The sequence below is a fragment of the Melitaea cinxia genome, chromosome 18 (genome assembly GCF_905220565.1).
Source record: "Melitaea cinxia chromosome 18, ilMelCinx1.1, whole genome shotgun sequence".
In the NCBI taxonomy this organism is placed as follows: domain Eukaryota; kingdom Metazoa; phylum Arthropoda; class Insecta; order Lepidoptera; family Nymphalidae; genus Melitaea; species Melitaea cinxia.
In genome coordinates, this window is record NC_059411.1 from 13,761,730 (window position 1) to 13,789,705 (window position 27,976).

Genomic DNA, 27,976 nt, shown 5'->3' on the forward strand with positions numbered 1-27,976 from the left:
CCTCTTTCCCCATGTAGAAAAAGGATCAGAGCTTAATACACCATGCTGCTCCAATGCGGGTTGGCGGATATACTTTCTATTATGAGTAACGATCGCTATCAGGTCTACATGATAACAACCGGGACCGATGGCTTAATGTGCTCTCCGAGGCACAGTGTGGAGACCCACAAGGACTGCACAAACAGCCAGACCACGTCAAACATCTGTATGGCCAATACAAATGTTTGTCATGTGCGGGGATCGAACTCGCAACCGCCAGTGCAACACCCACAAAATAACCTTGATCCAATTAACTTGTGGGTTAAGGTCGTTTCTATTTAGAATTTCCATGTATCTATCGCGTCGCAATCATCGCTAGCTGTTACGGTTTATATTGCCTTCTTGCGCCAGAGTAATGTGACAGCAATATAAATACTCACCTACTAAATGCGCCCCTGCCTATTTTTATTAGTTCCAAACTTGCTTCGTCACAGTGACGATATATAAAAGGACCTGAGTGGTTACACCCACAATTTATAGCTACACCCATTCATGGCGTTTTGATGATTGGCCATATCCTTCTTTCACAGCCTTGTGACATAGAAAGAATTAGGTCAAGAAATTTGCAATCGACTAATATAGATGGACACAGATAATAACAAATAGTTTTTAGAATTTTTGTCTGTTTGTCTGTTTGTCTGTATGTATGTCCGGGATAAACTCAAAAAGTACCGCATGGATTTACTTCAAATTTGGCACGAATATTATTAAGAAGTCAGGTCAACATATAGGCTACATATAATCATGCTATCACCTACCGGGAACGAGCAGTGAACCTTTATTTCCTCAACGCATTCTGTAACAACGTGTAATCTAAAGGACGCATATTTGAATGTTGTTGTTATTATGTTAATAACCATGCTATATAAGCTAGCTTCACACTATAAAAAGCACGCAATATAAGTAACTAAGCCGATAAACATAATTAAATGAATATAAGTAGACAAGACAATTTTAAAGCAGCCCCATCTATGAGATTTTTCTGTAGATATGAAATGTAAAGAAGAAACGAGTAAATAAATGTTATTTTAAAAGGTATTATCGTTGGTATTTTTGGTGCTGTATAGCGTTCACGCAGACGACCTCGCGGGCAGCAGCTAGTATGTTATAAAGCCCCTTAATCCCCCAAACCCCCCTTGTAACTTAGCGGTATGAAAAATAGATGTTGTTCGATTCTCAGACAAACACAAATTCTCACACAAAATTTCATGAGAATCGGTCGAGCCGTTTCGTAGGAGTTTAACTACAAACACCGCGACACGAGAATTTTATATATTAGATATCGAATTCTGAGTTTATCGACATACTCACGAGGCTACTTTCGCAGTAGGTACACTTTTTAAATCATTACGTTTACCGAGCCATGGATGTTAGATTTTTTTTCGCTCTAAATACAATCGAGCAAAGTTCTCTTCTAAAAGTAAGATATGTGTACTTAAAATAATGTAGCGTATTTTTAATGGATACGTATGAATCCCCTTACGTTTCACCATTTTAACACCTTTTTTATTTAGCCATATATCTCTGATTACATCTCTGATTTAATATTGAATAATATAAAAAAAAAAACATATATTCGACCAAGCCCCCAAAACACGAATTTGAATCGTCATATCACATCATGTAGTAAGTGAAAAGCCACTATCCGCCATAAATACAGTTCCTTAACTTTTATACATGTATATTAATCATTCCTTTGTGAATTTCGACGGTCCGTGTTTTTGTCAACTTTTTTCTTTCAGTTTTAAATCAAATGAGCTTAATTTTTATCATTGTGTTAACTAAGTATTATCATTTTGCATACATTGAAAGCAATATATTGGAACTAAATATAATATCGTTATTGCTTGGTTTGCTAAAATAGAAATACCTTTTCATTTTTTAATAATCTTTAGGAGGTAAATTATTATTTATTTTTTCGCTTCTATTTAAATTGTTATCACTGTTCCGTATTAAAAGATACGAATAAATGTTAATAAATCTTAAATTGGGAATATTTCATTTGATAAGAATATGAACGTTAAGGCGACTTTAATTAACTTTATTTATATCAAAATATTATTTATTTATTTTTTATAAACATACCATTTATTTTATTTTATAGCGTATTCTTATAAGATCATAGGCCTTTCCGACTATCAACAGTATAATGATCATTATCAGATTTCCACGAATCCACGAATTTAGGTTTTTAGCGATATTTTCACGTAAAAATGAATAATACGAACACAACAACTTGACTATATAAAATCAATAATTTGTATAATAAGTATTGTACCTATATTAGACTAAGTTTACTAGTTTGAGTTTTATTTCAGAAATTCCATTCTCCTACATTGATTACAGTTCAGGTATTTCACGACATTACGTACCGCCGAAATAGCTCAGTTGGGAGAGCGTTAGACTGAAGATCGGCACAACATCTCGCAGCAATCGAAACTTTTGTACTTTTTTACTCTAATAATTTTTTAATTGAAAAAAAATTGGAAAAAATTATATAATTATATTCTCTGTGCCAATAATGCTGAATTAGCCTTCAAGGTTTAGGCTGTTTCGAATTATTTCTAAAACAAATACAAGTTCCAAGTGGACCATCCTTTTATGACATAAATTTAATTATATTTATCACTAAACAGAATATATATTTATCATAAAACAAGAAATCGTGGCATTTGGCACTAAATAACAGAGCAGAATGACACAGCATACAAACGAACCAGCATCAAAACTGGAAGGAGAAGTGAGCCTTCAGCTTAGAAGACTGAAAAGGCATGTTACAGGCCTAAACGAAAAAAAATCGTCTAGCCAGCTTAATGAGGGGCTCGTCAATGGACCGGCCCTCTGTCCATTCTGAGTCTTGGAGAATATCATTCGAACAAAGTAGTAGCTTATTATTTAACAGGAACAGATTGCCATGTTGCAGGATGTAGGAAAAAAATTAACTAATGAACGATATAGAGTTACTAGCTGACCCCGCAAACGTTGTTTTGCCATATATGTTATTAACCCCCTTAATGCCCCCATCCTTATAACTTAGCTGTATGAAAAATAGATGATAGCCGATTCTATGACCTACCCGATATGCACACAAAATTTCATAAAAATCTGTCCACCCGTTTCAGAGGAGTATTTTAACTAACACCGTGACAAGTAAATTTTATATATAGGTAAGATAAACAAATACATTACTTTATTACATACAAAGTATTATTTATTTAAACATCAAAAGTCGAAAAGCACATTTCATTTTTTTTTATAATACTGTACACTGTTTTTGTCTTTATTTTATTTTTAATACTAGCCGCTTTAAATCCTATAATCTGTATGCTTTTATTATGTAGTATAGTATACGTAGGTTTTATCTAACCTCTGAAAATACGAAGATTACTGTACCTATCTACTGCTTAAAGCTACGTTTAGGAGTAGCTTTTAGTAGGTAAATAAAGTGGTCAAAGCAGAAGAAAGTTGATATGATAATTGTATTTGCTCGCAAACGAAAAAAAACTGACTTCAATTATATCGACAAGTAATACAACGTAAGTTGTAATTTGTAGTTGTAAGTAGACGAAAAAAATTAACAAACGCACTAGTCGTCGCTACGATTTTCAAGGGTTTCTCTCGATTTATCCGGGATTTCATCATCAGATCCTGGTTTCTTTATCATGGTCCCACACTTGAGGTATCTTCTTTCCAACAAAAAAAGAATTATCAAAATCGCTTTATAAACGACGAAGTTATACCCGAACATACATAAAAAATATATATAGGTATATACGGCCAAATTGACTTACCTTCTCTTTTTTTGAAGTCGGTTAAAAAGCGAAATATTTTCAAACAAAAAATTGTTTTAGCAAAAAAGTACAAAAGTTATCGATTGCTGCGAGATGTTGTGCCGAAACCCGGGATCGAACCAGGGACCTTTAGATCTTCAGTCTAACGCTCTCCCAACTGAGCTATTTCGGCGGTACTATATATTGTGAAATATTATTACTTACACTAAACCTTAAGTTATAAAAAAATATTTAAAGACAAATAATATAAAACAACATAAGGATTTAATGAGTCACGTAGTCAATGCTAATTCATTTACTACATATATTTATTTCTGATCCTTTTAGCATTTCTTATGTTATATTTAGCTCAGACAGATTGACACGTCTTCATTAGAGATACAGGTCTACTACCCGGGTTTGCTGCATCTAGGGCACTTATCAGGATCAATTTACATAATAATCCGGATATAAAACATACCCATAAATATTGTGTCCATTACATTTTCAGCGAATGAGCTATTTAACTAATAAAGTAATAATAAAATATTCGATATCTCCACCGACTTTATATTAAAGAAAAATGATATGTACACGTGTACACGTTGCAAAATATTTAATAGAACGGATAAATTGTAAAATACAAATTGTAAAGAAAATTTTTAAAATATAAATTCTTGACATCTACCAAAAATATTTTTTTTTATAAAAAATATAAAAACATAAAATGAGGTTTCATCATTATTTTGATATAAAAAGTTTGTATATGTTTGTACACTATCGGGAAAAGTGGTTGGGTACCTTATTTTCATATATCCTTCATATTCATATCCTTCATATATCCTATTTCATATATTCATTTCATTTGCATTTCTTTTATTAAGACAAAATAATTTTAAATTTTAAGATTAACAAATATAAAGATAGCTCAACGGACAGCCCTGGCCTTGGCCTTCTTGATAATAATTTAATGAACTTTAGGAAAATAAATATCTCATTGATAACAATGATATTTAACACTTTGACATATACCTAATTGTATTTATATAAAATTACTGTTTTAAGTGCTCAGATTTGTAATGACCGTTCTTTTATAATAATATGCAATTCAAATTTAAAAAACGTTTCGAATATTATTTATTCACAAAACGAATGACCATAACTTATTTGATTCAGTACTTTGTTCACGTACCGACGTTATAATTTAGAAGACGTGAAAGGAACGCCAACTGAATTCGTACACAACACTCCAGCTATTAGTTATCTATTATTTATAAAGTAAACGCTTGTTGTAACGCTTGAAATTAAATATTAATTTATATTGAAATATTACGAAACCGTGTTTACCTTACTCGACTTTTAGAAAATTGTGTATACGTTTTTAAATTTACGTGTATATTTGTCTTCAAATTAATCTTGTCACATATACACGGAAGATCTTATCAGATTTGAAAATCAGAGTGTCTTTTTTGTACTACAACAACAAAATAAGCCTGTGGTATTCATTATAAAAAAAACAACGATTTGGGTGCTGTGTAATAAAAATTCAGCCTCTAGGAAAAAAATATAAGATAAAGTTATATTGTACAAACCACATGACTCGCGCTAGCTTTCGATTAAAAAAATCGTAGAAATCGCTCCAACCAGTCAAAAGTTCTGAGGTAACAGACAACAGACAAAAAAGACGAATCTGCGTTGGCTCAAAACCCAAGATACAAGATGATTACATGATACGTATATATAAGAAAAGTTGCATATATATAAGAAATTAATTAATTATTCATTAGTAATGCAGTGGTATATAAAGGCCAAACATATATATGATATTTTTTGTTTTACTTCACCAAGTTTCGAAACACATCGCGAGTGAACCCATACTCAATTTCGAGTATAATATAAACCACTTAAAGTTTCGAGCTCGATAAATATAACAAAGTAACGTTTTTATGAGTCGCTATACAGTAATAGCTAAGCTTGCGCTGAAATTAAAAGTTGCCATAACACATAAATCAGTGCGTAACTCATTTGCGTTTTGAGAAACGAGATTTTCTCCGTTAATTACCGGTTTTTTTAACGTATATTTGTATATTTATTTTCTTCCTTAATTACTTCTTTATATTTAGCGATTTTTTTTTTCTAATTAACTTGGTGAATATAGTTTTGTATTATGTACGAGTAAGAAGTTGAATTTTTGTGCTTTTGTCCGATTTTTCTATTAACTATGTCATTGTTATCTATTTTAAAGAATAAAATTGAATTCTATTTGCTCGTTACTATGATTTTTTTATACAAAATTATATGTCGTTTCTTAAATATATGTGAGTCGTTATATCAAGCCTGACTTGCCAATTAAGCCCCCCCCCTCGTCTTAAATCTCTAACAAAATTTTAATATCAAAAAGTATTGAGATTGATTATAATTCCTTAGGCATTATAGAAAAAAAAATGGCTGCGAGCTATTCGAACTTGTAATATACTTTTGTGAATTATTATTTACTAACTGTGCTCCGTTCTTTCACTCGCGTTGATTTGTGGAATAAATGGACTACACAACATTAAAAAAAAAAATCTCATTTTTTTACGCATTTAGACAAATAAACAAACTCTTTAGTTTTATAGCATTACTATAATATATTCAATATTGTGTATTTATGTCTACTCCTATTTCTTTAATTTCTACAGAAAATAATATTAAATTTAAATAACATAATTTTATTTGCTCGCAAACGAAAAAAAACCGACTTCAATTACATCGACAAGTAATACAACGTGGATTGACGAAAAAATAGTCAAGTAAATACGCATTATCAAAGATTACTCCAAAAGTTCTAGCACGAAAACCGACTTCAATTACATCGACAAGTAATACAACGTAGGTAGACGAAAAAATAGTCAAGTAAATACGCATTATCAAAGATTACTCAAAAATCTGTAATCAGGTCTTGATGAAATTTAAATGTGACCACATGATAAACATCAGCTTTCGATTAAATTAAAAATCATCAAAATCGGTACACACAGTAAAAAGTTATGCGGTATAATACAGCGTAGTTAGACAAAAAAATAGTCAAGTAAAAACGCATTATTAGATATAACTCGTTAAGTAGTTGATAGTCAAATTGAAAACCTCCTCCTTTTTTGGAAGTCGGTTAAAAATTAAATTTTTTTTTTTCCTCTTGTGAAATTTTGCTACAAATATGTTTCGAAAACTTCCTCATTATGAAAAATAAATCTTTTTAGATCTTAGCTTGAGCCGCTAACGCGAATAACTAGCATTAAAAAAAATTGATTCACTACAACGCCCCGCTGGGCAAATACCTCTTTCTATACACAGAAGTCCAGATACCCGTCAGCTATTCGTAACTAATAATGGACTATACACAATTTGTTTTTTTTTTTTTTTTTTTGTTACTAGGTCGGCAAACAAGCGTACGGCTCACCTGATGGTAAGCGATTACCGTAGCTTATAGACGCCTGCAACACCAGAGGCATCGCAAGCGTGTTGCCGACCCAATCCCCCCAGGAGCTCTGGTCACCTTACCCAACAACAGGAACACAATATTGCTTGAAAACAGTATTATTTTGCTGTGATCTTCTGTAAGGTCGAGGTACTACCCCAGTCGGGCTGCTCCATATTTTGAGCAGGAAATTCCTGCTGTGCCCTACCTCAGTTGATTTGTATAAAAGAACTACTTATTCTATTGTTGTTTGTATTCGTCACAATTAATCAAGCATCTTAAACGACGCACAAAACTTCAAAGGGAATAACAGACAACTTATAAGTTTACGCCATACTTATATCACAGCAATCTAATCGTACATTTTCTTTATAAGTCTTGACATTTTTAAGGTTTATTCTTGCTTAGAAATTCCACACGATTTAATGGAAATATGAAAACGTATAATAGTTTTTGCTTAGTTAAAATTAAATTTTTGTGGGCGTTATATTTATACAATGATGATGAACAGTGAATTTAATATTGATGCTGTCCGCCTGTAGAAGTCTCTATCGCTTTCAATAAGACAAGCTCTAACGCAAGCTTGCTTATCAACGTTAAAAATCTTTTGACGTCGCTCAATACGTCATAACTTACTAGTGGTCACCAATAGTCGAAATTCGACCATAATTAATTTTAATTATAAATTTTGACATTATTAAGGTTCTGATGTTAAAGATTATACTTGTATAATTATAAACAAAAAAGTATGCGTGTGTGTGTCAAGTACATGGTAGTGTGTAATATTTTTTTTTTATTGACTTAATGTATTTTTTACGCATAATAAAAAAAATATTAGCATTCTGCACTCGTTCTCTATAGAAACTATAAGTGTGCGAAATTTCATACTCCTCCGTCTGCGCAATTTTCGTAATAATTGTGTTTGCTCGCAAACGAAAAAAAACCGACTTCAATTACATCGACGAGTAATACAACGTAGATCGACCAAAAAATAGTCAAGTAACTACGCGTTATCGACGATTACTCAAAAAGTGTTTATCAGATCTCAATAAAATTTATATGTGACCACACGACAAACATGAGCTTTCGATTAAATTAAAAATTATTAAAATCGGTACACCCAGTAAAAAGTTATTGCGGATTTTTAAGAGTTCCCCTCGATTTCTCTGGGATCTCATGATCAGATCCTGGTTTCCTTATCATGGTACCAAACTAGGGATATCCCCTTTCCAACAAAACACAAATTATCAAAATCAGTACATCCAGTAGAAAGTTATGCGGTATAATACAACGTAGGTCGACGAAAAAAGCGTCAAGTAAAAACGCATTATTAGATATAACTCGAAAAGTAGTTGTTACATCTCAAATAAATTTAAATGGGACCAATTGACACACACCACCTTTCGATTAAAAAAAAATTGTCGAAATCGGTCTACCCGGTCAAAAGATCTGATGTAACATACATTAAAAAAAATACAGTCGAATTGAGAACCTCCTCTTTTTTTGGAAGTCGGCTAAAAAGGGATACAAGGTTTTTGCTCCACGTATTAATATGTAAAATATACATTTTATGTGTATGCAAATCTATCACATCTTTATTTATATCTACGTGTGTTTATTAATGCCACATATTTTATTATTAAAAATATGCATCCAATTTTTTAACGGTATTTATTATTGCTAACTAATCGGTGGATTAAGCTCTGATGCTTCTCCTAAATGGGGAAAGAGGCCTATGCCCAGCAGTGGGATATTACAGGCTGAAGCGAAAAAAAAACAAAAACTAATCGCTGCTACTGTATCGTGACGAAAGGTGAAAGAAATCGCTCTTTAGCGATATGATCGCCGATTCTGTATTTTTTTCTATCTATTCCGGTGTACAATAAAGAATGAATAAATAAATAAATACATAACTAAACGTCGTTCACAGAAAAATGCCCAGCCGCGCAAATAATATCAACGGAAAAGTTAAGTAAGAACAAACATTCTTTCGTAAATAACTGGAAAAGAACGTTTAATTAGCGTTTCTTCGCTTATTTTTTTAAACCAGCTTAAAAGTGAATTAAGAGCGTCGGAACATTAATGACCAAATAACTTTTGGTGCGTTAATTGAGTTTAGTCAACGCAGTCTTGAATACATAACAAGTGGAATGTTCGCGACTAGGTTATAAGCTTTCAAAGAATATAACTTGAAATAAATAATACTAAGGCCCTTTGCTGTGTGGCTACGGCACCAAAGAATTTAGCCACCCCCTCTCTTCCCGTGGGTGTCGTAAGAGGCGACTAAGGGATAACACAGTTCCACTTGGAACTTAAGAAGCCGACCGATGGCGGGATAACCATCTAACCGCTGGCTTTGAAATACACAGGCCGAAGACGGGCAGCAGCGTCTTAGGTGCGACAAAGCCATCCCTGCGGTCACCAACCCGCCTGCCCAGCGTGGTGACTTTTTTTTTTTTTTTTTTTTTTTTTTTTTAAATATATAGACTAGCGCTTGACTGCGATCTCACCTGAAGTCAAGTGAAGATGCAGCCTAAGGTGGTGCGCGCTTGCCTAGAAGATGCCTATTCACTCTTGATTTAAAGATACCCAACGTTCGTTGGAAAAACGGAAGCCGGAAGGGCATTCCAAATTTTTGCGGTGCGTATTAGGAACGAGGAAGCAAATCGTTTAGTGCGAGATCGTGGGATTTCAACCACATAGCGGTGCAGATTCATGCGATGCCTTGCGGTTCGGTGGTAGAAAGGTGATGGTGGAACCAAATTGTATAGTTCTAGAGCACACTCTCCGAAATATAACCTGTAAAATACCGACAAACAGGCAACCTTGCGCCGATGCTCGAGACTTTGAAGTCTAGAGCGAACCAGCGATTTGTCACCGATGAGTCTTCTGGCGCGTCGATCCACAGAATCCAAAGCAGCGAGCTGGTACTTGGCAGAGCCATCCCATAAGTGGCTGCAGTACTCCATACACGATCGAACTTGTGCTTTGTAGAGAGTAAGAAGCTGTTCCGGTGTGAAGTACTGCCTGACTTTATTGAGGATACCAAGTTTCTTACCAGCAATTTTTGCCTTGGATTCTATGCATTGTCCGAAGTTCATATTAGACGAAATATTTATGCCTAGAAGATCAATACTATCGGTGATCAGTACAGATACACCCCGGAAAGTCGGAGCCAATGGGAATGGACTCCGTTTAGCGGTGAAAAGACACGCTTGCGTTTTGGAAGCATTAAATTTGACTAGGTTGGCGTCACCCCAATCGGATACCTCTTTCAAAGCCAAATTCATGCGTTCAACCAGAGCCTCTCTATGCTCATGAGTTTCAGCCCCACCAGCTCGGGGACCGGACACGTATCTCTCCGTAACAGTGCTGTCATCCGCGTATCCAAAGATACCGGGCCTGAGGAGGTCATTTATGTGAATCAAGAAGAGGGTTGCAGAGAGAACTGATCCCTGAGGGACACCGGCATTAACCGCCATCAAGTCAGACGAGGAGCCATCTAAGACCACCCGGAATGATCGTCCACTCAGGAAATCTGATATCCAGTCACACAAGCCCGGGGGTATTCCGTAAGCTGAAAGCTTGCTCAATAGGCTCTCATGCCAGACCCGGTCAAATGCCTTCGATACATCAAGTGAGACAGCTAGCGCTTCTCCGTGCTTGTCCAAGGCTTCGCCCCAGATGTGCGAGGCGTACACTAAAAGATCCCCCGTGGACCTGTTACGGCGGAAACCGTATTGCTGGTCCGATAGGAGGTCATTCAACTCAAGGTATGCTAGGAGCTTTTCATTCAGTATACGCTCCAAACTTTTACACAGTATGGAGGTGATCGCGATAGGTCTATAGTTAGCCGGGTCGGCACGACTACCTTTTTTAGGTACAGGTTGTACGTTGGCAATCTTCCATGCTTTAGGAACTTGAGCGGATTTTAGAGAGAGGCGGTACAAGCGCGTGAGAATAGGAGACAACTCAGGAGCACAGTGTTTAAGTACTCTTGCTGGTATCCCGTCAGGACCACTAGCCTTATTCACGTCCAAGTTACGGAGTACTCTCAAAACCTCAGTTTGGCGAATGCGTAGTTCTGACATAACAGAGTCGCAAGGTGGATGTCTGGGCGGTGAGGCACTACCTGCATCAAGGAGCGAATTTTCTGCAAACAGATTCGCTAAAAGGTTAGCCTTGTCTGTCGCAGTAAAGGCCAGCGATCCATCTGGTTTAAGCAGAGGAGGCAGCGAGGGACGGCAGAAGCTCATTTCAACCGACTTAGAGAGTGACCAAAATGCTCTACTACCGCGCGGATGGGAAGCTAGTTGGGCTCCGATGCGTTTAATACGGTTGAAATGAGCTTTTTTAAGAACCCTTTTGTAGGACTTGGCAGCCGAGTTGAACGCTCTCTTCCTCGTAGTTATGTCCGGAGATTTAAGGGTACGGGCTTCAGCCCACGCTGCAAACGCTGAGTCCTTACGGGCTGCAGCTTCGGCACATTCTGCATTATACCACCTAGGGATCTTGCCATCTAGTGATACATCAGCAAATGGAATGAAGTACTCCATCCCCTGACGTATCACTTCCGATATTTCTTGTTCGCAACTCGACGGATCACTGGAAGAGAAGCAAGTCCGCCGCCAAGGGTAGGATGCAAAAAAGTGTCGCATCTCATCCCAATCTGCCGACTTATATCGCCACACACGTCTGGTTCCGGTAGGACCTGTATGTAGAGGGTGAAAGTTAGATACTGACTTTACCACACAGTGATCAGATGTGCCCAGGGGAGCTGCAACTGATACCGAGGACCGGTCTGGGTCAGTTGTCAACAGAAGGTCCAAACAATTAGGTGTATGGTCGTCAACGTCGGGTACTCGTGTTGCTTCTTGGACTAGCTGGGTAAGATCTAGCGACAGAGCAAATTTGAGCGCCTCTCTCCCGGCGTGGTCGGTATTCTGGTATGGGAACAGCCAGTCCTGGTGGTGAGCGTTAAAATCCCCCAGAAATACCATTTGGGCAGCTGGATACCGACGTTGGACCATGTCAGCCGTCTCACTGAGATAGTCGAACATCCGAGTAGTCTCCCGATCACCACTGTGCGACCGATAGGTACAGGCATACACAATCTGCTCCATGCCCGTATCCAATAAACACCACATGATGGAAAGGTTAGGTATCTCTAAGTTACGAAGACGCCGGCAGCAAACATCATCACGAGCAAACATACAGACTCCAGCGTGAGATTTAAAATTATGTTCGAGCGAATACCCAGGGTACTGCAGGTACGTTACATCTGCTGGGCTACCAATTTGCGTCTCCGTAAGAAAAAGTAAATGCGGCCTCTCAGTCTCCAGGTGGTGGTGGACTGCAACGAGATTTGAGTGCAATCCTCGTATGTTGGTGAGGTGCACTTTGAGAGAGAGGAGGTGCAGCCGCTGTTTAACCTTACTTTTTTTCTTGTTCTTCATTGTGGTCAAGGGGTGAATAGGAGGGGAAATGGTAGTTGTACGAGGCGCTGCGTCTATAGACTCCACGATTTTTGCAGAAACCACACTAAAGAAGACTCGACCGGAGACTGCGGGGACGCCCGAACCCCCCAGGAAATCGCCATCGGGTCCTCTCACCGGTCGCCAACCGGCACGATGGAAGCCATCCCTGGATTTTTCGCTAGGTGGCGGGGCAGCCTTTCATAGGTGGCGAACCTACTAGTTGGGCCCCCTACTGCCTGCGGTCGGCCAGCGGTGCACCGTGCTTCGGATCCCGCTACCCTCCAGGTCGAGACGTCCGGCGCAGTGACTACGCAGATCAGGATCCTGTCACTAGACGCAGCGCAACTGTACATACCCATACCCCTATGATTGGCTATTACGAGCATCGTTCCGGAACGCGAGGCGCCTCACGGCACGATAAGTCGTGTCGCAAGACGCGTCACTTGGCGGCGCGTCTTTGCTCGATGGGTGGTCACACTAGCCACGGCCGAAGCCTACCACCTATGTATGTTACTCGTTTTGCACCACCCAGGGGTCACGTGTAGGGTAAAGAGGGTTAAGACCTGAATTGGTACATCCTACGGACGCGAGTAACTGCGACCCCCACACTATGGGCAACACACATGATTTCATGCCATTTTTGGCACCAACTTGTTGTGGAGACCTATGTCCAGTAGTGGCCTGCAATAAGCTGAAATGATGATGATGATGGTGTTATGACTAGAATTTTTATCGTCTTTAATTTAGATTGAAAATTCAGTTTTTTTTAACCGACTTCCAAAAAACCTTCCTCCTTATTCTTTATGTGTTACCTCAGAAGTTTTGACTGGGTGGACCAACTTTGATGATTTTTATTTTAAATGAAAGTTAGTGCGTGTCATGTGGTCCCATTTAATCCCAATCCCATTTAGTTCACGCATTTTCGGCGCGAACTTGTGGAGGCCTATGTCCAGCAGTGGACTGCAATAGGCTGGAATGATTGATGATTGATGATTGAAGGCCCTTAGGCCTGTTTCACCAGTTATGGATAACGTGTATCTTGCAAATAAGTTACGATTAAACTCTAATATTAGGATCTGTTTCGTCTCAATCAATAAAGTACAAGATTTAGATACATATTTGTGAAAAAGGCTCTCATGAATACAGTGGAATTCGATGGTGAAAAAGTTATTGAATTCTTTTATACCTTTCTAAGTTTCTAGACTTTGGTTAACTTGCGATCAAGTTTAAGAAGAATCAATTTTAATACTTATATGAAATCAAATAAAATCTGTACATATCCTTCTGCTCAGACAGAGTGAATTGGTAGGAGGGTCGAGTACTCAGACGAGACGCGAAAAGGGCAGTCCATGCTATGGCTCTGAATTTATGTCCATCTTAAGGGCTCATGTCCATGCGTCTGTACCAAATGTTGAGAAAGAATAAGTCTTAATTTAGGGGCTATTTTTTTAACTTTATTTATCGAGTAAACAATAACTATAATTCCACAGGCCATACCTACAGGTGTTTTCGCAGCTTCAGCGTTATCAACATAATTATTTTATTGTGAGTTAATTTTTCGGCTTGCTATAAAGAAAAAAACATTAATCTAATTCTGCCGGCCTTGCTTAGTGCCAAGCTCGTTAATAGTGAGTGACCTTATTAGACTACACATTTTTTTATATATATATAACTAGATCGGCAAACAAGCGTACGGCTCACCTGATAATAAGCGATTACCGTAGCTTATAGACGTCTGCAACACTAGAAACATCGCAAGCGCGTTGATCTTCTGTAAGGACGATGTACTAACCCAGTCGGGCTGCTCCATATTTTGAGCAGAAAATTTCCTGCTGTGCCCTACCGCAGTTAACAGACTATACAAAAAAGCATTCGTTCCTAATTAAAAACGAAAGTATCAAATTATTTTTATTTTATTATCACATTAATGTTTTTATATTTACCCTATCTATGTTATTCTATGTAACGCAGCTGCTTCCTAAGTCACACACACCTAAATATACTGACATCGTTTTAGCGTCCTTAGAAAAAATACTCCACATTTTATATTAAAATACGTACTCTAATATCCACGAAATAAAGCCATAAAAATGCTCGTAAATCTTTTTGTATGATGTTAAATATGCGTTAAATTCCAAGTCTTCAATGCGCCATTAATAATAATATCGAATACAGTTCTGAATCGGTCACAAATCAATTCTTGAATCAGTATTTGCAACCTTTAGAGTAACCCTTAGAATAAGGGTAACAATGGAAGTGGTAAATGTGAACAAATCACGACTTATTGAACGCTAGATAGAGATGACAGTAACATCCCTTTGGGATAAATAAATTTAGCTCCCACTGGCTTTACTTTCATTGTTTTGACATCTGCAATATTTAGTATCGTACATAACTCGGATGAGATAATTTAGAGCTATCTCAAAATTGTTTATTTGATTTTCTATATTTAATTTATAGATTTTTTATCAAGTTAAACTAAAGTTCAACAATTTTAGCAACCCTGGGCTATCTCCTGAAAGCATTATTAATTATAGCATCCATAAGCATTCTGATCAAGTTTTTGCAGTGACTTTTTTAATCAGGAGATTATAAATCATAGGAAATATTTTTTAATTATGAATCCAGATATAATATCTTAATCACAAGATTACAGGCAATCACGAAAGTATGATCACAGAGGTGTGCCTCATATGTATAGTTTTTTTAGAATGTCGAAAAGCATCCCCCTATTTCGCTTTTAAACTACCTAGACTTATTTAACTACAAAATTTTATCGTATTAAAAACACTTTTCTTTTTGTCTCTGAGTAGGCAATATCTTCTCATCTCTTCCCACGTAGAAACGGGTCTTTGGAAGAAGTTGTTATCATTTTTAATCGAGAAAAAAAACTTCTGCTGTTGACTGCCACAAAATCACTAAATAATTTTACATAATAAATGTTACTGTCCTATGGTACCCCAATGGTACGAGGGCCCCCTCGTGAGACGTCTCCATCCGCTACTGTCCTGTGCCTCTCGCTCCGCGTCCCTCCAACTAAGCCGGACTAGCGACCCGCCCCGCCCCGGCTTCGCACGATTTCAAAAACTATCAGTGTTCCTCTATTATATTATGCATATAAACCTTCCTCTTCAATTACTATATCTATTTAAAAAAACCGCATCAAAATCCGTTGCGTAGTTTTAAAGATTTAAGCATACATAAGGACAGAGAAAGCGACTTTGTTTTATACTATGTAGTGACTAGCCCGTTGGCGCAGTTTGTAGTGTCCCTGCTTTCTGATCCGCGGGTTGCGGGTTCGATTCTCGCCTGAGTCTAAGTTTAATATTCGTATTTATTTATTTATATATATCCTCTTTATAATTTTCAAAAATTATGTAGTTATGTCAATCGGCTGTTACAACCTATAACACAAGCATTAAGTTGCTTACCGTAGGAACAGATGATCGTTTGTGTGTATATTGAAGATATTTATTTATTTATTATCAGTTTAGAGAAAACAGTATAAAATCAATACTATGCGTTCTCACTTAATCGTTATTTCATGGAATGTACCTCTTACCAGAATCGCACAAACTCTATAAGTTCGCAATAGTGTTTTCCGCAGCATGTTCGTTATCGTCAGAGAGTGATACAATGGCAATTTCTTCTGATAAGTACTAAAGATGTTGAACAAACCCTCTCGAGGCTGCTTTAGAGATCAATTTGTCAACCATTTTATATTTTAGTTGATTTGGTGCCTTCAGCGTTAGACTGCATCCAAGTCTTGGTTTCATATATATGAACGCAATGAATAAACAAACTTCTACATGTACTCGTTTATCCTCGGTGCTTATTTTGAACCGATATTGCAATAAACGCATTGTCAAAAAATAAATTATATTACAACGCTTCATTCTTCAGATATAATAACAGAGTAGTACCCCCAACCTACAAGGCAGCGTTCGCTATTTTTAGAGATATTCATTTTGAAGGTATTTGTAAAATAAAACTGTGCGGTAACTTATTTTGATTCCCCACCTTTACACCTTTCCTCTCTACGAATATTCACATTTTACTTCATTCCTTTTTCTTGCGAGGCAGCGTCAAGACGCCTAATTGATAGTGAGTGTACTTGCTAGTCGTCATAATGCCGAAACGTACGGCTGAAGAAAAAATTGATAAATACATGAAAAAAATTAGAAAGTTAAATAAACGTGTTAGAAGAATAGTGATGTCGTCGTCAGAATCGTCGGAGAAAATAATGGTACGAAATAATTTTAAACATAAAGTGATTGTCACTTTAAGCCTGGGGGTAGGCTTGTCCTACACGAAGGCTATATCTTTTAGCACATAGTCATACCTGGGGGTTGGCATTGTCTAACACGAAGGTAGTAATGACTAGTTTTTAGTTTTTATAAAACAACCGTGATAAAAAGTTTTTTCTTTTACATTTTATATTTATAATTTCTATACCTACCCACCTAATACCATTGTATTATCACTCGATATTAAAAATACGTATTAACACGTATTATGCCTGGGGATTGGCTATGTCCAATACGATGGCTCATGATTGAAATAAGAATTCACATATTTGTTTATTCTTATCAGATGAACACTCTCCGACTGTGGAGTCAGTTTGTCGGTTCCGGTAGATTTACCGGAAATAGAAAATGAGGAAGCATTGGAGCTACCTAACAATGATACGGATATATAAGTATCAAATCTTGAATTAGAACCAGAATTACTTCAAGCACTAGGAGATGACATTATAGAAGAACCCGAGTTTGGAGAAAGCATTCATGAGGATTTGTCCAAGCGTTGGTTGCCTATTATTAAAAAAGGTTTGTCCAAGGAAACGAAAGAAAAGTTGAACAAGGAATTGTTCCTGAAAATTTTAAGTTCCTCGGGCCACCAACTTTAAATACCGAGATTACTTCAGCTCTAGCGGAGACTGTAAAGTTCCGTGATAAAAAATTAAAAAACAATCAACAGCAGCTAGCTATGGGCATAACAGCTGCAAATAAAGCCTTACACTTGTTACTGTCGAATGGTGACAAACTGGAGGCAGTAAAACATCTTAGTAACTGCTGTCGAATTTTCTTAGACCTTCATACACTCGAAACAAAATGGTGTGTAATACTGGTTACGATGTCACTAGACAAATCATTTCAACAAATTGTTCAAGACTCTGAAAGAGATGATACATTATTTGGAAATGATCTATCTGAAAAAATTAAAAATTCAAAGTATTCTGAAAAACTAAGTTCACAATTTAAGAAAACACAGCTACCTAAACCTTTTCCTACTCAAACATACACCCGACCAGTAACAACCGGTCAGGGAAATGCCTTCAGACCTCGTTCCTCAACGAGTCGGGGAGGGGGGCGAGGCGGCCAGAAGAGATCTGCCCCAGCTCCACAGCGGCAACAACCAGCGTCAACGGCGAGGTCTTCGTACCAGAGCACGAGCAGGAGTCGTGCCCCAACGCGGCGATAATCCAGGTACATGCAGGCCGAGTTCAAACTTTTTACAATTGTTGGTGTAATATTACATCAAATCGATTAATCTTGGATTAGACATGGTTACAAAATACCGTTAGATAAAGAAGTAACACAATTAAATGTTACTAAGCTTTCAGTATTAAATGACAAAGATTATTTTCTTATGAACAAATCGATATCTAAACTAATTGATTTAGGAGCAATTTCGCAATGCTCATTTAAAACCGGCCAGTTTTTATCTAAGACCTTTTTAGCTCCAAAACCTAATGGAGATAAAAGATTTATAGGTACTTAACCTAAAACCTCTTAATAAATTTATATCAAAAAGTCATTTTAAAATGGAAGACTATAGAACGGCGTTAAAATTAATTAAAAATAATTATTTGGCTACAATTGACCTTAAAGAAGCATATCTATTAGTGCCTATACATAGCTCACAAAATTGCGAAATATTTACGTTTTCAATTCCTTCATGATAATAGAAATATAGTATAGTAACATATGAATTCAACGCCATGCCATATGGTCTGTGTTCAGCTCCTCTTGTTTTTACAAAAATAATGAATGATTAAGATCCTAAGGTTTTAAATCAGTGTTATATTTAGATGATATTTTATGTATAGGCGAAAGCTATATAAATTATCAGAATAATGTAAAGGAAACACTAAAATTGTTATCCTGCCTAGGATTTATCATTAATTATGAAAAAAGTTCACTAAAACCTAAGCAAGTTTTGTAAATTCTTAGGTTTCATATATAATACTATTAATATGTCATTATCACTACCTATAGACAAACGCGATAATATTTATAAGTTAGTTAATAGATTTTATAAGCTACCTATGTGTACTATACGTGATTTTGCTAAACTAATAGGAGTTTTAATAGCTGCTTGTCCAGCCGTAAAATACGGATGGATGTACACAAAACTTTTAGAAAGACAAAAATATCTTTTTCTTTGCAAATATAAAAATTACGACGTAAGAGTTAAATTACCTAAGATAATTCAAAAAGATTTAAAATGGTGTATTTCTAATATTTATATCACATATAACAATATTCAAAGTAATCAAAATTATCTTTTAGAAATTTTTACCGATGTGTCAAGATCCGGTTGGGACCCATAGTGTAATAATATGCGTGCAAATGGCGGATGGACGAATAAAGTAAAAGAGAAACATATTAATTACCTTGAGTTACACATTCACATTATAATTGTAATATTCTTTTACGTATTGACAATACCACGGCTCTTAGCTATATCAATCGTATGGGGAGTATACAACATCCTCATTTGAATGATTTAGCAAGAAACATTTGGCAATGGTGCGAGGCGCGTAATATATGGTTATATGCATCTTACATTAATACTCGCGATAATAAAGAAGCTGATTTTGAATCTAGAAAAACAAATCCTGATACAGAATGGGAATTGTCAGATAAAGCCTTTCAGAAAATTATTATAAAAATTTGGGTAACCGGAAATTGATTAATTCGCCTCTCGCACCAACGCCAAATGTAACATCTTCATGTCATGGAAACAGGATCCAGACGCCATAGCGGTAGATGCATTCAACAAAAACTGAAAAAAGTAAACTGGAGAAATTATTCTTTTCACGCTTTCCCACCATTCTCAATGATAATGAAATGCTTACAAAAATTTTTAGATAATAAGGCAACTGGTATATTGGTTTTTCCTTATTGGCCATCGCAACCGTGGTTTCCTCTATTACAAAGTATGATAGTGTCTGAAGTTCTATATTTTAAAAAGGATAATAATCTTTTAATGTCTCGTTATAGCGAGATTCACCCATTACACCAGCAGCTTACCCTGGCTGCAGCGAGGCTCTCAGGTTAACCTTCTCCCGGCAAGGTATCCCTCCAGAATCCTTTGACTTAATGTTATGTTCATTAGCTGACAATACAAAAAAAAAAGCAATTTAACGTTTGTTATAAGCTCTGGTGGGAATATTGTTATGGTTTTAATGTATGTCCTTTAGACGGTTCCGTTAGTAAAGTTTTGTCCTTTTTAACGTGTCAATTTAATAAAGGTGCTTCGTATGGCACAATTAATAGTCACCGATCCGCACTGTCTTTATTATTAGGTAGCAGTATCGGAAAAAATGAATACATAAAACGATTTTTAAAAGGTGTATATAGGCAAAAACCGATTAAAGCTAAATATTCTAATACATGGGACCCGCAAATTGTCTTGCAATGGATATCAAAGTTAGGTGCGAACACAGAATTATCAGTAGAATTACTTAACAAAAAACTTGTTACTCTACTTGCTCTTTGCACGGCACAAATAGTACAAACATTATCATTAATAAAGTTGAATAACATCAACTTTTATTCGGATGGAATAAAAATAATGATTACCGACCACATTAAAACTTCTGCAGTAAATAGACCACAACCAGTTCTTTGGTTGCCGTACTTTAAAAGCAATCTATCTATTTGTCCAGCTACTGCTATTATAGATTATATTTCTCGTACGAAAAGCTTAAGAAAAACTATTAATGCTGACAATTTAATTTTAACTAGTAAAAACCCGTATAATAAACCTGCTTCATCTCAAAGCATTAGTCGTTGGATAAAACAGGTGCTTTCTGTAAGTGGCATTGATATTTCTGTGTTCGGGGCCCATAGTCTGCGACATGCGTCAACCTCAACAGCTAGAGCTGCAGGGGTTGATATAGAGTTGATTAGAAGGACAGCTGGCTGTACCTCTAATTCTACTATTTTTGCAAAGTTTTATCAGCTACCTATTATTAATAGTAATTCAAACTTTGCACAATCTGTATGCTTTAAAGATAAGAATAATTCATGATTATGATAATACAATTTTATAAATATTTTGTTATAAATATATACAAAATAGTAGTAAAATTAAACGATTGTGACTCTAATGCTATTATATATATTATAATGTTTATATCGAACCTTATTTCGAAATGAATGATTTGTTCTTGCAAAACTTTTATATCTCTAAATAACTACTCTGTTATTATATCTGAAGAATGAAGCGTTGTAATATAATATATGATCAAACGAACTTACCTTAAGTGAAGTTCGATCATTATTATATGAAACGCTTCATTCGAAGATATAATCACCCTCCCTCCCACAAACCTTTATCTATTAAAAGTTTTGCATAATCTCTGAAACAAATGAAGTAAAATGTGAATATTCGTAGAGAGGAAAGGTGTAAAGGTGGGGAATCAAAATAAGTTACCGCACAGTTTTATTTTACAAATACCTTCAAAATGAATATCTCTAAAAATAGCGAACGCTGCCTTGTAGGTTGGGGGTACTACTCTGTTATTATATCTTCGAATGAAGCGTTTCATATAATAATGATCGAACTTTACTTAAGGTAAGTTCGTTTGATCATATATAGCTCAAGACATCCAACTTGCTTAATGCATAACTCCAGGAGAACTAATTTTAATTCTTCTTCATTTATATCCTAAGAAAATAGTTGACACGTAGTTTATTTAGTGCCAGTTCAAACAATTTGTGTCAACAGTCATCACAGTTAAGATCTAGTGCTTTTACTGTAGCCTGAATTATACAGACAGAATCTTTACACCTAATTTTATTGACTTGTATCTAAAGCTACAACTAACTTATTCGGGGGTGATGTATTTCCTTGCTCATTTTGTAGTCATTCTAGTACTTACCGTTTGAGAGATGAAGCTCTTAATAGAGATAGTAGGTTCATTGTGATGTTCTTAGTTCGTACATAGTCATAATATTTTTTCTCTTCTTTTAATTTTGTTTGTCTTTCTTTCCCTGTCTTGTTTCTTGGCTAGCTTTTTGTCCCGCAAAACAATCTTAGATACTCTGACTCTCTTTATTTAAAAAAAAAAGATTTATATTATATAAATTATTTTAAAAATCCTAAGCACGGCGATTGTAAACGTCTTCCATTGTTTGGAAATTTTTTAAGATGAAGATTTTCATAGTAAATTAAAAAAAAAAACATAAAAAAAAATTAGTTGATAACATGCGTACGCCCATTCTATTTCCTTAACAACATTATTAAATTAAACCAGTATCAATTTAACAGTATTGCGTGAAAACCTTAATATTAACTGGCCATAAATCCAAGTACGTCAGGCCGAATGTTAGCGCACTCTTCACTTTTAACATTACAGGTAAAATATTATTATTTTTGCGTTACCCTCGTCTCGGTAAAAGAGAGTGTATTGCTTTAGGATTATTTGGGGAGAATGTGTTATTGTAACGTTCTTTGTTATGGTATTTTTATGTAATATTCTTTAGTAAAAAATATTGCTCCACTAGCGTTTACGCGCAACTTCTTATGCGTAGATATTAGATACTAATTTCGTTTTAAGAAAATCATAGAGACAAAAATTTTTATTTTATTTTATTGCTTTTAATAATTGTGTTTATTAAGTTTTTTAGATGCCCAACGTTTTGGATATTTTACAGAAACCATGGTCACGTTTCTAATTCATGTCACCTTTTTAATTGATTTGGTTTAATGTCCTTAATTTAAAAAAAAATAGTAAATGCAGTTACAAAAAAAACATTTTAAGTAGGTAGTTAATTAATAAGAGTTATTGACAAATAGTGACGACCATACCCAGGAAACTAAATACAGGAAAGGACCAACGACCCAATAAAGATAAGCTAGACCAACTAACAATTTCCAACTAAATTTATGCAATCATCACTTGCTTACTTCAAGTTTATCTAATATTGAATTGTGCTTACCGGTGCCCTATTTTTATCTATCCCACAATTAAATACGTTTCAAGTTTCTCGTCAAAATAATAGTCGAAAAAGGTAAAAAATGAACTCGGTTACATTTCAAAATTATCTTTTTCATTTTTAAATGAAATGTCATGTGAAGGTACACCTGGTGTACGACAAACATTTTTTGGCGAGTTTCGTTACTATATTTATGATTAAATTTTTTTATCTAATTCTTGATTAACCTTAAAAAATCAAATCATATAAATATAACCTCGAAAATGGCAGGACTAATTCAGTTTATTTCTTTTTAGGTTTGACAATATTTTTTAGAAAATTCTCACAGAATGAAAAGCTAAGAAAATAGAGCAGGAAACTAGAAATTTCCAAAAAATCTAACGATTGTTTCATCTTTATTAAATATATCGATGGTCACCTAATTCTAGATGAATTCAAGAAAAATTGTTGTTTAAATTGAAAAAAGAAAGTTAGTCCTGAATAAACTTGATCAGTATAACTTTGAGTATGGAAGATTAACAAAGTAAGATTCTTTACCAATAATTAAAATATTAGGTATTGTTTTTCAGAATCGTTAATTCATTTCAAAATGCGGATAAACTCAATTCCAAACCATTTCAAATCCAATCCAAAATCGATTCAATTGAAACACAGAACAAAATTAAACTAAAATCCTTTCAATTTTAAACACCATTAAAAACCAATTCATACTCAATTCAAATCCAACTCAAATTGAAATCAAATTCAAAATATACTTTCTGGTAATATTATAAGTCTATTATAAATGAAATGTTTTAGTATACCTATATATAAATAAAGATCAAAGAACGCGCCTTCAAAATACCTGTCCTGTGACTTTTTCATCAGGACGGTGACCCTGTTTCCTCTGAATGACGATGTTTAGTCTTTAAACCAGGTAGGCGGAGTTTTTGGGCCACAATATTCTATACTTCGTCTAGAGTTACACATATTTATTTCATAAAGCTCCATTTTGTTACCGACTTTGTTATTGATTTTTTTTTAATTTAAATTCAGTTACATTATTTCAATTACTGTTAATGGTATTATTCATATTGACCTCAGGTCCTTTAACGCAGTTGATAGTGCCCTGTTTTCTGGTCCAAGTTTAATTCAGATGTAACGTAAATATGAGATATATTATAAAAGTATATTATACATTTTTAGTAAACAAAATACATACATAGCTATAACTTTAGAATGTTACACAAAACACGGCATTGAGTCAGCAACTTTAGAAACCGAAAACCGACTATATATATATATATATGTGTCTAAATACGCAAATTTATCATTTTATGTGGCGAATAAATCGCAAAAACCAGTTTAAATACAAATCCAAAACACTCACTTTAAATTTACATCCGAAATAGAAAAAATTCATTTACAATTTCCATAATAATTTTAAAATTTTAACATTATATATTTTGACTCATATCATACAAGATTAATTGACAAAAATCTATACAATTAAACAAAATTGTAGTGTCTGTTTGTAATATTAAAATAACCACTTTTTACTAAATGCATATGGATGTATATACGGTACATATACCAAAATGACATTCTTTACAATTTTGTCTGTCTGTCTGTTTGTTTCGGCTAATTTCTGAAACGGCTAGATCGATTTTGACAGGAAATTCACAGGCTAGGCATAGCTGCCGTAGTAAGAAGTAACTTGGGCTACTTTTATTTTAGAAACTTATTTATTTTATAACTCTACGAACTGAACACTAACTTTTTTGTTAAATCCCACACGTACGAAGTCGCGGGCACAGCTAGTTAAATAATAAAATAAATCTTAGCCCTGATCAACACCAAGACGATTCTTTTTGATATAACGCTCGAATCATTTTTCTTTAATTCAGTGCAATTTTAAGCACCTTTTTCTTTATGGTTCGTCCTAAACGCTTCTTTACACGACGTCTGAAAGCGAGTTCTCGATTGGTTCTTTGAGATGCTTTCAACGCTCGCCATTCATTAAAGTGGATGACACTCAAGAAGTCATAGTTGAACTAGATTCGAGGTTTCAAGCGCTCTGATGGAGATGAATGTTTGTGAGAAAAACAAATTTACGCTTATCTATATACACATATAAAGGTATTATGGTATTTAACCTCAAAATGTAAAAAATAAACCCATCAATTGTGGTTTTACATTACTGTGCAGACACTTATTTTTTGTTACATGGTTTTTGAGAGTTATTTTATTATTATTATTTTTTTTTTTGTTTTTTCTATTTTCTGGTTTGTTTATTATTTATATACTACCAATACCCGCGCGAATAATCGCACTAAATAAATAAAAATCTTACCAACCGTTAATTTGTTGACCTTGTTTCAAAATTAAGGCCGTCATATATATATCATTTTTATGATTAATAAATATACAAAAACAAAAGCAATAATAACGTTTTCAGTTGTCGATGCCTGTAGAGCAATCAATTATCTATAAAATAATATGTAATTTATGTGGAGTAATTTTGAGGTTTTTCCTAAAAAGGGAGGCAAACATTTTAACCTTAGCGTATTAATATGTATGTTTTTTTTTAATATTGTGTTGTGTTAGTTGTTCCTATGCAGTACGTATGTCACAAATAAAGATTATTATCATTTCACTTTCAAGGATTTTTAAAAATCGCCTTTACAGGCGTCAAAATAGTTACTATCCTTACGTATATAGATGCATATAAGGAGACCTGTTAACCTTAATGTAGAAGTTGTGCAAAAACGCACAATTTCTATGAAAACTTCCTTGCGAACTGTTAGGATGCCGACCCTGTTTGTCTTTTAAAAAAAAAACTATTCTACACCGCTAACTGCTTTATTTAAAAAGATAGAAAATAAAAAGATAGATAGAAGTCGATATATATTACATCTATAATCTATAATAATAATATATATAAAAGCGAAAGGTCACTCACTCATCACGAAATCTCCGAAACTATAACACCTAAAAACTTGAAATTTGGCAGGTAGGCTCCTTATAGGACGTAGACATCCGCTAAGAACGGATTTTACGAAACTCGACCCCTAAGGGGGTAAAACGGGGGTTGGAAGTTTGTATGAAAGTCCTATGTTTTTGAAGTAAGAGACCTGAAATTTAAAATGTATACTCTATAGATGGTGAGAAAGTGTCCAAATAATGTATCTTTAGAAATCAACCCCTTTTTGGGGTTGAAACGGGGGATGGTACGTTGACTTACTGATCACGAAATCTCCGAAACTACAACACCTACAAACTTGAAATTTGGCAGGAAAGCTCCTTATAGGACGTAAACATCCGCTAAGAACGAATTTTACGAAAATCGACCCCTAAGGGGGTAAAACGGGGGTTGGAAGTTTGTATGAAAGTCCTATGTTTTTGAAGTAAGAGACTTGAAATTTAAAATGTATGCTCTATAGATGGTGAGGAGGTGTCCAAATAATGCATCGTAATCTATAATATATATAAAAGCGAAAGGTCACTCACTCACTCATCACGAGAACTCAAAAACCGCTGGATGGTCTATCCATCCAGGATGGAAAAAGATAAAATTTGGCAGGGAGATAGATTATTGTTAGCAGACGTCCGCTAAGAACGGATTTTACGATATTCCACCGCTAAGGGTTTAATTGGGGTTGATAGTTTGTATGAAACATATACAGCCTGAAAATAAAACAAAAAATGTGGTGTATAGAGAGGTTTTATAAAAATAACTATTAAATTATACTAAATTGTGCCTTTTTAAAAGTTACTCAGAGTGATAAGCATTTCAAGTGACTTAAATAAAAAAAATGCTTTAAACATCTTAATAGTAATGCATATCTTCATAACCACGCGGACGTAGTCGCGGGCAACAGTTAGTGTATTATAAAACAAAGTCCCCAAAAGTGTATGCGATCGAATCGCTCAAAATCTACTGAACGAATTTTCATGCGGTTTCACCATTGGAGAGAGGGCTCTACCATTGGCAAGAGGAAGGTTTACGGAACGGCTAAGCCGATTTTGATGAGAGTTTCACTGGAAGTTTGCCGGGAAAACATTGTGCCACACTAATTTCAACGCGGGCGAAGCCGCGGGCACAGCTAGTTATATATATATATATATATATATATTACACACTTACTATTACACTTACATTACATTACATTTTGCAAAGCTATACAATGAATTTTGTATTGAATCTAATAACAACTTTTATAAACTGAACTGAACTTAATTAACCTTTAAAGGTCTGACTGGAATGTGGGTATTACGTCCATCTCCCTGCTCCACGGCGAGTTGGTGCCTAAGTTCCAAATTATGAGTGACGATCGCTGTTAGATGTATATAATAACAACAGGGACCGACAACTTTACATGGTCTCCGAGACACGGACCAGACACCACCCAGGACCCCCCAACCAACCAGGCCAAGTAAAAAAAAACGTATTTGCAAACCACGGCCAAACACTATATATACCACAACGTTTTTAACACCAGATGAACATATTGCCACGTAAACGTACTACTATTTTAGCATCTTCCAAACTTTATAATAGAGATACGCCACAACTTGCTTGTTCAAATAAGCAAGTCATCATACTTATACTTAGTCGAACTTTTTGATATGGTCTGAAGATATATGCTTGGGAAATAAAATCGATGATCGAGGTGAGCGAGGTCGCGTGACGCGGGTCAGACGTGATTTGTCTTTGCCGTACATCTGTCAATTATTGGCGCCTCAAAATGGTTGTAGGGTGAAGCAAAAAAAAGCGTGCATTGTCATCGATCAGATTTTCTCACTTGTGTTTTTTTAGAACAAAAACAAGACCTTTATGTAAGTAATAGAACTTTAATCGTTAATTAACCTCTTTCTTTCATGTCCTCTTTGACATATGATAGCGACTGACACTCTAAACATGTACATATATGCGCCTATATCTTGCTACATATATAATAGAAATTTGTTATGATATATAAGTTGTCTTATATATATAATTTACTGTACTAATCTAAAGTATAC

The 27,976-nt window shown here is 35.2% G+C and overlaps 1 non-coding gene across 1 annotated transcript; it reads right to left on the minus strand.

Annotated features, from left to right (window-relative positions):
• Positions 1 to 3,929: 3,929 nt before the first annotated feature.
• Positions 3,930 to 4,002, minus strand: Trnaf-gaa. Its single transcript has one exon. It is a non-coding gene; the product is annotated as a tRNA-Phe (tRNA).
• Between the last annotated feature and the right edge of the window lie 23,974 nt (positions 4,003 to 27,976).